Source organism: Benincasa hispida, chromosome 5 (assembly GCF_027475165.1).
Source record: "Benincasa hispida cultivar pf3 chromosome 5, pf3_genome.v1.1, whole genome shotgun sequence".
In the NCBI taxonomy this organism is placed as follows: Eukaryota; Viridiplantae; Streptophyta; class Magnoliopsida; order Cucurbitales; family Cucurbitaceae; genus Benincasa; species Benincasa hispida.
The window spans coordinates 68880748-68895332 of record NC_143482.1 but is presented as its reverse complement, the minus strand read 5'-3'; positions in this window follow the sequence as shown (position 1 = coordinate 68895332).

Below are 14585 nucleotides of genomic sequence, written 5' to 3'. Positions count from 1 at the left end.
CATAAGGCTAACAATCATCACATCTTTCAAAATGCAACAAGTTTTTTACGTTATTGTCGGGTACTATGGTAACTAATTTATGTTTATCATTTTTGCAGGAACTCGATTTTGGGTGTATTGCATCCTTGTCCGAGAAGGGGTGTAAAACATTATATGAATAAAGGCACATCGCCTGAACTGGTGTATAACCTAAAATCGAGCAAACCTTTCATCGACGCATAAGAACCAACAAGAAAAGACGTCAAAGGAACAAAGCTAAAGCAACAGCAAACCAACTAAACAACCTAATAGCTCCCAACACGATTAATAATCTAGTAGCATTGAATGTAATTAATAATGAAGGCAACAACGCGATGAACAATGCATTGAGACTGACATATCCTATACTTTTGGTAAATTATCGCAATAGACAAATTTGAGATTATAAATCACTGTACTTATATGACTTCTCGGATCTTACGACCATTAGCCGAAGGTGCCAGATTTAAGATGAAGCCAATAATGCTACAAATTATCCAAAGGCAAGATAGTTTAGAGGAGCACCGGGAGAAGATCCACATGTCCACCTCAAGAACTTCCTGGAAATTTACAACACGTTTGTAATTCCAATTGTCATTGTTGAAGAGATCAAATTATTCTTCTTTCCATTTTCACTGAAGGATGAAGCAAAGCAATGGGCATATAAGCTAGAGCTATGTGAAATTACTTCATAGGAACAAATGGTAGCTAAGTTCATGAAGAAATTCTTCCTTCAAATGGAGAACACTAAGAGGCAACGAGAAATCACCAACTTTCAACAGAGGGATTGGGAAACGTTAAGCAATGCTTGGAAGAAGCTAGTTAAGAATTTCATGCATAATGACTTGTCATACTGCATGTAAATGAAGATTTTCTATGATGGACTCACCAAAGCTTCATAAACTGCAACTGACATTGCGGTAGAAGGTGGCCTACTACAGAAAATATACACTGAGGTGAATGCTATCTTAGACCAGATCTCTTTGAATCACAAGGATTGGGAAGATAACGGGGTTGGATCACGGTCAAGCTCAAGAAAGGGAAACAACTCAAGAACAAATAAGGACACTATTGTGGCACTGCAAATGCAAGTGACTGCAATGACAAAGTTGCTGCAAGCAATGACAATGAATAAAGATGGCATAGAGAATGGTAGCCAATTAAGGTATGTGAATCAAGTGACCTAGAATGTGTAGCATGCGGTGGACCACATACTTACGAAATGTGCCCGCATAACCCCACAATCAGTGTGTTTTATCAAGAACAATCCATTCTCAATCACTTATATCCAGGTTGGAGGAATCACCCAAATTTTTCTTAGGGTGGGAATCAACAACCAAACACAGACCAGCATGGCAACCAAAACATGAATAGAGGCGGACCACCTGGATTTCACCAAGGGCAACAAAGACATCAACGAGTACCTAGTACGTTGCAATAACCATTAACCACATCATTACAACTGAAGAATCTATGCAAGGAGTATATACAGAAGAAGGATTCCTTGTTGCAGAGCCAAGCATCATCCATAAAAAACTTAGAACTCCAGGTTGGACAGCTTGCAAGAGAACTAAAGAACAGAACGCAAGGAGCCTTGCCCAATAACACAGAAACAACGCGTCATGCAGGCAATTCAGGAAAAGAACAATGACATGCGGTGACATTGCGAAGTGGAAAACCGTTGAATGAGAACTTTAGAAGAAATATCTCACTAGTTAAACCAGCCACCAAGGAAATGGACGACATTTCTGACCCACAACCTATTAGGGTGATGCCCTAAATCTCGTGGGTTCTGTAGTTTGTAATTGTAATGTACAAACGATTTATTTATTTAATAAAATCTGAGGTATTTTATTTGATATTTAGTAACATTAACCCACAAAACCAATAAAATAACATCCAAGATTATCTTTTGTAACTTAAACATGTATGTAGAGACATACAGGTAGATCATGTTTAAGTGATAACCTAAATGGTCTGTATTTGGAATACAAAAATAAGTAACGGAAGAAAAACAAGATCATTAAGCATTCTAATTCCTTAATTTTGACAAAAAAAAAATAAATAAATAAATAAACATGTTCAAAGGGTAATAAGATGGTTTCTCCGGTCTAAGCTGCTCCTCACGAATTCTCAGCTCCAAATCTTCAGTGAACCACCAAGAACTCAGTAGGAACTTTTTCCTCTAGTTCTTTAATACTCCTCTTCCCAATTCTCACAAATTGAAGTGTTTATAATTTTCAACTACATGTAGGCATCAGTGAAGACACCTCAAACTTGAAGATTAAATGGGATAGATGTGTGAGCTGTAGAGTTCCATCTACTAGTTGGTGAAACATTGGATTTTTCCACTAAGTGGAAAATTCCAAATTTCAAATACAATTTGAATTTGAATTTCAATTAATTCAAAATTAATTTAAATCAAAATTTCATAATTCAATTTCTCAAATTGAATTAAATTTGAAAATTAATTTTATTTTAATCAATTAAACATATTTAATTAATTAAATAAACATTTATAAAAAATATTAAATTAATCACACGCTTAATTTTAAACATGAATCATATTCATGTAATTAATATTTAAATCAATATTTAAATATTATAAACTCTCCAATTTCGTTTAATTTCGATAAATTAAATGTAAATTAATTATATATATAATTATACAAACCTTTAATTTGAATTTGAACTATTCAAATTCAAACCCTAAATTCAATTTGAACACTTTAATTTGATATCATTCCAAATTCATTCAATTTACTAATTCAAGGTGTTCATGTTTTATGAGCTAGTAGAGGGACTTTATGGACCTACAGATCATGAGCTCCAACGATTTTAGATTAATTGGCTAAAACTCTTTAGACCGAATTAATCCATATTCGTTAACTACTGAGTCACACCACTAGAGCTTGATAGTTGCACTCTCCTCACTGTAGATATATTTGTGTCCACTTGATTTAACCATAATTAGTAAGTCGACCCTTCACAGGTTGTTCGTAATAATGGCTAGGTCAAATGTTGTTTTACCCCCGAAATTACGTCTTGCTCCTTAAGTTCCACTAATCCTCTAATGAACAATTGGTTTGTGATCTAATCACTAAACCGGATTCCTCTCGACCCAAGAAGAGGGTGGGGCTCATTGTTCAAAACTCGAATTCAACACTTAAGAGAACAACCTTTCTCCTATCGCTTAATCGGGTAGGCGTGATTTCTTCTTGCACCCTATGTCCCCAACTATCTACCTAGTCTTTCCCTTGAAATGAGAGGCTTATTGAATCGGTGTTGTTGAGCCAATCCTCACCTATGCAAATCTAAGGATAATCCCGAATAAATAGGAGTTCATAGTTAGCACATGATTAAGATTGAGTTACCTAGGTCATCTATGTGAAATAGTCAGTCTTAAACAATAAACAACATTATAAAGTAAGAGTGAGCTATTTCTTGGTCCGATCTTACACAAACTTATTGCGGACGCCCCCACTTCTCATGTCAATACATGAACGAATCAGGATCACTTCGTTTGTAGTAACTTTACAACAAATTATAACAACTATAGAGTGGACCGCATCCGATAGTGTTACCAAAATGAGGTACCCAACCTTATTCATATACTATAGACCATTTTGGCTATTTACTCAAACATTGTCCATCTTTATGTCTCCACATAAAGTTCAAGTATTCATATAATAACCATAGATCTTAATTTATTGGATTTAGACTTTATAAGTGCAATTAGATTCAATAACAACTTTATTGAAGTAATGTTGAATAACATCTTTATTGATAATAGAATATGTTTAACTTTACAAATTACGAGTTTTAGGACATACAACCCAACACTGTAGTAGATGAATAAGGTTGGGTACCTTATTCTAGTGACACTATGAATACAACCCACTTTATAGATGTTACAATTGTTATAGTACTACAAATGATCTGATCCTGATCATTCATGTAGAGAATGAGAGTGAGGATGTTTTATACAAATGGTTTGTATAAGACCAAACCACGAAATGAATAGTCTCATTATATAACGTCGTTAATAATAGAGACTTACATTTCACTAGGATGACCATAAGTGACATGACTTGAATCCTAAGTGAGTTGTGAACTCCTACTCATGGGTGAGAGTGAGAGTGGCCAGATCGTCGACTCAATAAATCTACCATTTTGAGGATTCGTTTGATGGGGGAGTTGAGAACACAACTACTCAAGATAGAATTCACTCATTCCCTAATGTCGGGATAAGTAAATAAATTGCTCCCTTAAGGGCTGTGATGACGGGCAGAAATGCACGTCATCTTAGGCTTTTTATTTAGAATTATGAGGGTTGTTAAGTAAAATATGCGGCGAATATGTTAGGAATTCATGAGAAAATGAGTTTGCATCGTTCATAATTAAGAATCTCGGCTAACCCACTATTATGCATTATTATGCGTTCAATTGTATACATAGCCTAACGCAGGAAGCGGACATATACTCGGAATCCGGGCTATCGCAAAGACGACCGCATATGGAGAATTTCTCCATCGCAAAGGTGAACGTATACGTTCGACGCATGGATGTTGCAGCCATCAACCGCATACATCCATCGAATAGAAGTTGAGGTCGTCAAACGAATGTGGTCATCACATACATTCTTCAAAAAGATCTTTTCTAAGTTTAGATCTGGCAAGCCTTTGTTCAAAAACTTTTTATTCATTCCCCACAACTTTGCATTTAGGTTTTGAGAATGCGTTCGTTCAAAATAATTTAGCTTTGCCATTTTTTATTAGAATGCAGCGTTGAACCTGGTTACGCTCTTCGTTTTGGCTTGCCCCCATGTGTGTCATGTGGGCATCCAACTTCGGTTGCATTCCATATTCACAACTTTTATCTTGCTTAATTTGGCTTGCGCCGGACAGAGGAGTTGCGCTTATGTGTTGATCCTGGCAACTTACTTTCATTTTGGCTTGCCCCCACATGTGTCATGCGGACATCCAACGTCGGGTAAGTGCCTTTCACAACTTAACTCGTATTAACATGGGTTTCCCCATTACGTTGACAGTGGAGTTGTTATTCTAATTTTTTTTTTTATAGAAATGATCGCAATGTAATGAACGTTCGGGATCGCTGCCACCCCCAAACTTAGAGGTTGGCAGCGTTCTCACCACAAAGCTAAAAACAAAATCAACAGGAATGTAGTAACAAATGTTTGAGCGAAGGTTTGCACAAAATAAAATTTAGACTTTCAAATTTTGAAGAAGCTACTAAAAGTAAGGTGATCCTTGTGATGCTTAGTCAGCGGATGTGGTGAATTAAGGTACCATCATAGATGCGTCGCAAAGGAACACAATCGGACAAGGAGAATTTCAAAAGGATAATGCATAAAAGATAACAAAAAAATGACCTTAGGTGGAATAACGCATGTGATCATGCGTTGGAATTCATGCGATCGAAGCCATGCGTTGAAGGATTGAAGGAATTCTTCCGTTGTAACTGCGCACTGAAGAGAATTATTACTAATTATTGCTGCACCTACAAGGAGCAAATGCACCACAACTAAGGAAGCAGTCGTATATCCAAAATAACAATAAAAATAAAAATAAACTAAACTAAGAAAGCAAGGTAAAGATAGAATAGAAGACGTCCCTAGAGAAATGTTGTCACTGCAAGGAGTCTTCCATGCAGAAGATTGCTCTCAACTGCTTAGGTCAAGGGACTCGCCCTGACCATTGGAACTTCCGGCAATTGTTGGGTGCATGTTGGCCACCATGTGCTTAGAATTACCTGCGACTGATTACCCTTCTATCTTGGGGTAATATTGGCTTTCGGTGCATCGCCTACACTTCAATACTGGTTGCAACTTGATTGCACAAGCTGCAATACTCTCAAGATAAAAAGCTTGCCTACAAAACACAAAACTCAACAAACAATTAGCTGCCAAGTCACCGGCAACGGCGCCAAAAACTTAATGACCGCAACTTTTATGCGATGACTACATTCGCTTGACGACTGCAACTTCTATGTGATGGACGCATGCAGTTGATGGCTGCAACATCCATACATCGAATGTATGCATTCGCCTTTGCGATGGAGAAATTCTCCGTATGCGATCGTCTTTGCGATAGCCCGGTTCCGCGTATGCGTTCGCTTCCTACGTTAACTACAAAGATAGACAATTGAACGCATAATAATGCATAATAGTGTGTTAGTCGAGATTCTTAATGTTGAACGAAACTCATTTTCTCATGAATTCCTAACACATTCGCCGCATATTTTACTTAACAACCCTCATAATTCTAAATAAAAGGCCTAAGATGACATGCATTTCTGCCCGTCATCAGGCTGATTCTGAGGCTTGAACAATGTAGCGCCATACCCTCTCTTAGCCCAATAAGGGTTTGGTCACAATTGGACTATGACTTTGAAGGAACTCTTATTCAAGAGTACCTACGAGCGAAAGCGGATATTTCTAATTCATTATGATAGAATTACCGAATATACATTCAAACATACTTTCATAATGCTAAAGGGATCAAGAAATCATATCAGATAAAGATTTCTTCTTCACAATGAGTCTAAAACCCAATCGTCTACCTCGAACAGTCACCACTCGGACAGAAGGAAACGGAGAAAACAACACCACTTAGAACTCTCAGTATTCTTGGAGTGAGAATCCAAAGTGTGGGCTTTATTTGGATTTGGTAGAGGGAATGAGGAAGAGAGACCGTACACAACGATCAAGCAAGTGGGAGATGCGGTCATCTATCGTATAGACAATGTGCTTGATTGTTTAGATGAAGTATACGATCATGTAGGAAAAGGTGAACGATCGTCTAGGAAAAAAGGTGAGCGATTGTCCAAACGATTGCGTAGGAAAAACTAAGTGATCTTCTATACGATCATTTAGTAAATATCGAGAGCTAAACGATCGTTTAGATAATAGCGCACGACGATGTAATCGGTATACGATCGCTTAGCAATATCATATATGTAAGCAATCGTGTAGTCACTATCGTATAGATACTGATTTTCTAAACAATGACACTATCTTTTTCACAATATCCACGCATACCGAGATCAACACATCGTCTGCTATTTATAATGCACTCATCCGCTATTTAGAACGAAGAAGCGCCTTCCCATTTCCTTTATAATTGTCCAATGAATGTGGTCTTATCATATTCGTAACTTATAAATTAATATCAAATATTAATTGTAATATTTTTCCTCTTCTAGATATAAATCGTATTTATATCCAATTTCCTCCAAATAAATGTATCTCATACATAAGTTAACTATATCATATTTAATTAATTCGTTCAATTATATCATATATAATCGAACCCCCTTTTGTCAATTTGGACATTTCAAATTGACCCAAAAACTGACTCTTAACTTGTATCCAAGCTACCAAGGGGACCTTATGGATCTATGGCTCGAAGCTCCAACGATACGTGAACAACTGACTAAACTCTTTTGTCACAATATCCACCATCCGTTAACTGCTAGACATTCCACTAAAGACCGACAGTTGAACTCTTCTTGCCATAGATATATTTCTATGTCTATTGGATATAACCAATCATCAGTACGATAACCCTTCATAGAGGCTCGTAATTACAGTAGGCTAATTTACCGTTTTGCCCCTGTAATTACATCTTCCTCTTTAAGTACCACTGATCCCTATAATGAACAATACAACATAGTCCTACTATGTGTGAACATCTCTCGGGTCATGAGAAGGTGCGTAGCGCCACATCGTTCAAGCCCTGGAATCAGCCCTTAAGGGAGCTATCTATCTACTTACCCTTGCCTCGGGGAAGGAGTGAATTCCATTTTGTGTAGCTGAGTTCCCAATTCTTAAATCAGACGAATCCCCAAAATGGTAAGTTTGAGTCGGCGTTTTGGCCACTTGCACCCATGCAAATCAAAGAACCGCCCTCAATGGCAAGAGTTCCCAATTCACTCAGGATTGAGGACATGTTACCTATAGTCATCCTAGTGAAGTGAAGTCTCAGTTATGAATGATGCTATATAACGAAACATTAACACTTCGTGGTCAGGTCTTATATAAACTTTTTGTATAGGATGCCCCCGCTCACATGTCCCCTACACAAATGATCAGGATCAGACCATTTGTGACAAGTCACAACACTTGTGACCATTCCACAAAGCGGGCCACATCCGTAGCGTTACCAGGATAAGGTTTCCTTCCTATATCCATATACTGCAGACCTTGGTTATCACTTAAGACATGATCCACTTGTATGTCACCACATACATGCTTAAGTTACATACAGATAACCAGGGATATTAAGTTTATTGGTTTGTGGTAAAATCTAAATGTGCAAAGTCAAGTAGTGAAGTAAATATCATTTTTATTATACATCACAAGTGTTCGTACAAAGTTGTCTACAAACTACTGGACACGAGACTTTAGGGTACAAACCCCAACAGATTTATTGTTCATTAGAAGGATAAGTGGTATTTAAGAAGTTAGATGTAACTACAGGGGCAAAACGCTAATTTTGGCTCAGCTATACTTACGAGCAATTTGTAAAGGGTCATCGCCCTGTTGTCTAGTTATATCCAATGGACATAGAAATATATCTATAGTGCGAATAGTGCATCTATCGATTTTTAGTGAAGTGACTGATAGTTAATGAATGTTGGATAATTTAATTAAAGGAGGTCAATTAATTATCCAAGTACCATTGAAGCTTCAATATATAGATCCATTAGGTTCCCTAAGGGATTAATGAAAATTAATTTTGGATTAATTTGAATTGTTCAAATTAGTTTAGGGAATTAATTATATATGATATAATTGATTTAAATTAATTATATGTAATATAATTAATATAATGTATTTGATACATTAATTAAAGTTTATTTTGAGAGGAATTAAATATTTGAATTGTTGGGAATGTTCCTAAAACTCACAATTCGTAATCATGAAAACATATTCTATTTATCAATAAAAGTATTATTGAAGCATTTATTCAATAAAAGTGTTATTGAAATTTCATTATGTAATAAAATCCAATAAACGAATCCATGGATATAGTATGAATACTTGAACTTTATATAGAGACATAAAAGATGATCAAGTTATAATATATAGCCAAAAAGATCCATAAGTATATGGATGGTATTGGGTACCTCATCCTGGAGACACTATGGATGCGACCTACTTTGTATACTAATACAAACGATGTGATTCCAAAATCGTTCATGTGGAGACATGTGAGTGGAAGCATCATATGCAAAAGAGTTTTTGCATAAGAATGGACCATGAAATAGTCACTTTTCTTTATAACGATCATTTACTGTTAAAACTGACTATTTCAATTTGATGATTTAGAGTAACTCGATCTTAATCCTGAGTTAACTATGAACTCCTGTTTATTCAAGATTATCTTTTGATCTACAAAGGTGAGAGTGGTTCAATAACACTGCTCAACAAGCCTCCCAACCCATGTTTTAATCTGTTTATTCTAACAATGCATGTGTTGGTGACTAATATGGTTTTTAATTCAATTTTGGCACTATAATTCCCTTTGATTCAATTGTTAAATTTATAATTGGCTCTTGGTTGATGAGTCTTAATGCATGTTTAAGGGTCCATAATTTTACTGGAGTTAATAGAGTTGAAAATAGACTGTAATTGAAGTTTCAAGCAAGCAAGGTCAGAAGCAAAAGCTGCAGAAGAAGCCACTACCAAGCAGCGTTACGACGTCCTATACAATGTTGCAATGCTATTCTTCCTGAAGCTCACTCGACCCAACAGTACCCCATTTTTGGAACGTCCAGTGCCAAAGTCACTGAAGAAAGAAGCATCGCATCACTATTCATCCCAACCCAAAAACGCGCGCACAAGGATCGATTCGCGAGAGATGGTCGGTTCCATTAGTTTTGGCTTCTTTAGGTCCAGTTCAACCCATTTTGGATTGGCTCCACCACTTTTGAAGCCTTAGAGGGCCAATTCGAGTGGTTGGGTTCGACTTAGGTCGATTCGAGCAGTCTAGAGGCTTCCTCAAGCTGTTTTTGGTTTATTTTTGTAATAAAATAGTTTATTGCTTGCTTAGGATGCCAAAGTTGGTCCATATAAGTGTTGTTTAAATATTTTATGCATGTAATGTATGTTATATTTAAATTAAACATGTATGTGCATATTATATGCCATATAGATTTAAAATCCCACTATAGGAAACCATGTTTCATGCATTGATATATGTTATAAATTGGTTATAATATATATAATATGCATGAGTAAGGTTTCATAAGATTAATATAATTGTTATATTAATGTGTGGAATGCTTAAGTTCATGTTATAGTATGTTTTTTTTTTTTATAAGAGTTATAAAATGGATTAGAGTTTTAAAATCTATAATAAAGATTAGATACATGCTCACTTAGGTTTAATAACAACTTGTTTTAATAGTTAAAATAGGTCGTTATCTTTTTAAACACGGTTACAAACTTAATTGGTCTATAATCCCGTCTAAGGCTGGAGCTACTTAAGCTAACGGTTTACATAACACCTTCTACCTAGGTATTTTAGCCAAATACTAATGATTGCTAACCGATTTTATGAGCATGCGTGAGCGGTGTGAGGTAATAAAATAGTTTTATCACTTAGGCATCGTAGGTTAAATCCAAATATAAACGTTATACTTGGATAAACCACATAGACTCGTGAGCGAGGAAGGAGGAGAGTGTCGAGGGTGAGCGAGGAAGGCTCGCGTGTCGAGTTTGAGCACCGAGTAAGGGCGCGTGTCGAATGAGCTCCTAGCGTCGAGTTCCCCATCGAGTAGCGAGTCCCCCAATCAAGTATTTGACAGAGAGTCTTGGAATTGTTTGTCGAGTAAGGACATATCCCCATTGAGTTTCCCTAGCGAGAAACGAGTTGCTCGAAACACTCAAACTTAAACGCTCGGTTTTAGACCTCTCTTTTAGTTATCTGGACAAATGACTTAATCTCGGCCTTTGATCTCCATTAATGGGTGAGGTGGCTTAAAGAGATTTAGGTGAAGGGTTGGGCAGTAGTATAAAAAGGAATAGAATTCAAGGGCTCGTTTTTTTACATTTTACTCAAGAAAACTAGGTAAACTTGGTACCATTGAAAGCTCTTCGAGTCTAGTTGCTGAAACCGAGCCTTTGGAAGGGAGATCTCATCGAAAAGAAGGCCGGAGAAGTAAGGAAGAGTCGGAGGTTCATTTTCAGGCATTTTAGGGCACTTGACGAAGAAACATAGATCTAGACCGAACCGCTTGGATTTTCAAGCTGAAAATTTAAGGTATTCTCATAGACACCTTTCCAAGTAAGTTTGTAGAAGGAACCTTGGCAAGAAAAGGTCTATGGTTCGAGTTATATATTTTGGAAAGTAACCCTAGAATCTTTACTCAAGTGAGAAGTTGACATTATGGCTATCAGGAAAGATTCGTGGGCCTAGGTTAAACCACAAAGAGTTTCACATTAAAACTTTGAGGTAACATTGGTAACAAAATTTTGAGCACGTTTGAAGAAGGAACTTTCATGAAATGGGTTCTAGTTTTCAAGTTATTTACGCTAGAAATTGAATCTAGAAATTATGGGACGATTGGGCAATCCATTGCCAAGTATGAGCTTAGTTAAAAGAGTAGTCTCAAAAGGGAGGTCAAGTAGCAACTAAACTCCATTCTTTTATGTGTAGGAACTACGTTCATTGGAGAGGCCTACAAAGCTTAGGAAGAACCAAGCCCAAGGATTTGTGAGTGACTAAATGTTTTCAAGTATGTCCACAAAAGGGAATGTGGTTCAGATGAATTTCATGCTAATGTTCATGGTTTTCCAAGCAACTAAAGTATGTTTGTATTTTAAATGAATTTTGTTAATCCTAGCATATGTTAAGAATGTATGAAAAGAAATGCAACTACATGTTATTAATTGTGAAGCATGCATGTGACTAATAATGATGCTAGAATTTCCCATGGATGTTATGTTTCTAATGTACCGGGTACCAAAGGTATAGAATGTAACCGAGGAAGTACCTAAGGTGTTGATGGTACTTAGTATACTCCACGTGCACGTAGGTAGTTCTTTATGAGAGACTGAAGTATGGGTCTCTTGGCCACAGTCTTCATTAAGGGGCCGAAGTATGGGTCTCACGACCTTGAATGGACGTTGGGAGCTTGAGCTATGAATGCTCGTTCTCAACTAAGATTTGCTAGCATGATTGATTATGATTCTATGATTAATGTATGATATTATGCAAGTTTCTTGAGGTTAATTTTCAGCATGTTATTTATTTTTCATTAAAGCATTTGAAAGGTTTGAGAAGAAATGTATTTCTATACGTCACTTACTGGGCAACCAGCTCACCGTTTTCAAATGTTTTCCCTTTTTCCAGGTAGCGGTCAGTTCCTTCGCGATTGAATCCCCTGCAGCTTGCCACTCAAAGTTTGGTGACCTTAGGAAGAAGCTTAGGTTAAACTTGTTTTGATGTACACACTTTTGGAAAGAAGTTGGGGACTTGTGAAACTTATTCTCTTTTGGGACACATGTTATTTTGGTCATCTTATTCTCGTTGGACATATGTTTGCTTATTTTTGGAATTATAATTAAGACTTTCACTGTTAATTGTATGGATGTGTTTGTACCAAGTCGTTGCATATTCAATTTAAGAAGGTTCACATAAGTTAGGCAGTAAGTGCTGGTACCTAGGTCGGTCACTACTGCCGTCATATCCTTTTCTGATTTCAGAGGGTAAACTGGAAGGGGGTGTGACACCTCATTCAGTCATGGTTTTATGAACGGAGAAATTATTGGGCATTTCGAATGACGTCACACTCGAATTACTATGAAAACCGATTAGCAACTGAGTGTGACAAAGGTAGACGATATTGAGTTGAGTCGATTGATTGTTATAGGATCCATGTATGGGACAATCGATTAGATGGTATTGTGAACCTCCATACGAAGGAATGCATGTGCAAGGAATTTGACTCACTCGGTATCCCATGTTCGCATACAATTGTGGCTGCGCGAGAATGAAACATCCCCATCCAAAGTTTATGCAGTCTATTCTTATGCAGAGCTCGTAAATCCACTCGGTCACATATCTGAATGGAAGAGACCTCCAGGATATGTAGAAAAACATATTGCATCTCCTAGAAGAGCGGTACAGGTCGGGCTACGAAGAGTACAAAGAATACCATCAAGAGGAGAACAATGCAAACAAATAAAATGTGGTTGGTGTGGGAACTACGACATAATTGACAAAACTACAGTGAACCGCTCATGTCCAGGCGACCTACTGATTCTAGTCCAAATTATTCAAATGTCGGTCGATTTTAATTTTCTATGTGCCACTTGTAATCCTCAAAACTGTAATTTTCTATATGCCACCTAAAGTTTAAAATGTCTCGCTTATAAGTTTAATTACTAAAGTTTGTCTATTCACGAATCTTTTCAAATGTCTTGCTTATCTCACTCTCCCTTTTATAAGTTTAATTAAGTGGTTGTCTATTCATGAATCATTCTGGAAACGTCTCGCTCTCGCTAATCTCGCTTTCACTTATAATCTCTTTTAAAATGTCTCGTTTATAAGTTTAATTACTAAAGTTTGTCTATTCATGAATCTCTTCAAATGTCTCGCTTACCTCGCTCTCCCTTTTATAAGTAACTTGTTGGCTATTCATGAATCTTTTTGGAAACATCTCACTCTCCCTAATCTCGTTATCACTTGTAATCCCTCTTATAATATCTCGCTTATAAGTTTAATTACTCTATTCATGAATCTCTTCAATGTCTCACTTATCTCACTCTCCCTTTTATAAGTTTAATTAAGTAGAGAGAAACGTGAAAAGGAAAAGTGAAGTATCATATACCCCATTTTTCTCCCAATGAGCGTTTTACTTAGGGTTCTTTAAATTAGGAAAATCCGGCTACTGATTTTAACCAAGTGATTGTTTAAATTTTGATTAATGTTCATTAAACACTTTAATAAACTTTAATCAATAATTGCATGCATGTAACAAATCTATCTAATTCACCTTTCCAGTTAAGTTTCCAGGTAGGGATGTTACATTTCCGTCAACTTAAATACCCCAGCTTAGACAGAACTAGCCTTAGACAAAAAGTTCCTTATAGATTTGCTAAAAATTTGATATTTTAATTAGAACTAATTTAATCCTATTAAACTGATTAAAAAATTAAACTTAATTTCTAATCTTATTAGAAATGTGATCTTTGGTCTATGTGAATCATATTTTAAAACTATTTTAAAAAATGATTTTAACCTAAGGTTTGAATGCAATTTTGAATTATTGATTTAATTTCTAATTTCATTTAATTATAACTTTTATATAAGAAATGAAACAAATTAAAATCACACTATTGCATTCATTTACACATTTAGGAAAAATATAACATTTATAAAATTATCTAAAGTAGTGTCATGTTTCATGCAATTCCATTTCATTACTAAATTTATATAACACTTATATAATAAAGCAATGAAATAATTAATAACATACAACCATCAATACATTCAAACTATATATTATCACTCTTATAATATTAATGATGCATGGAA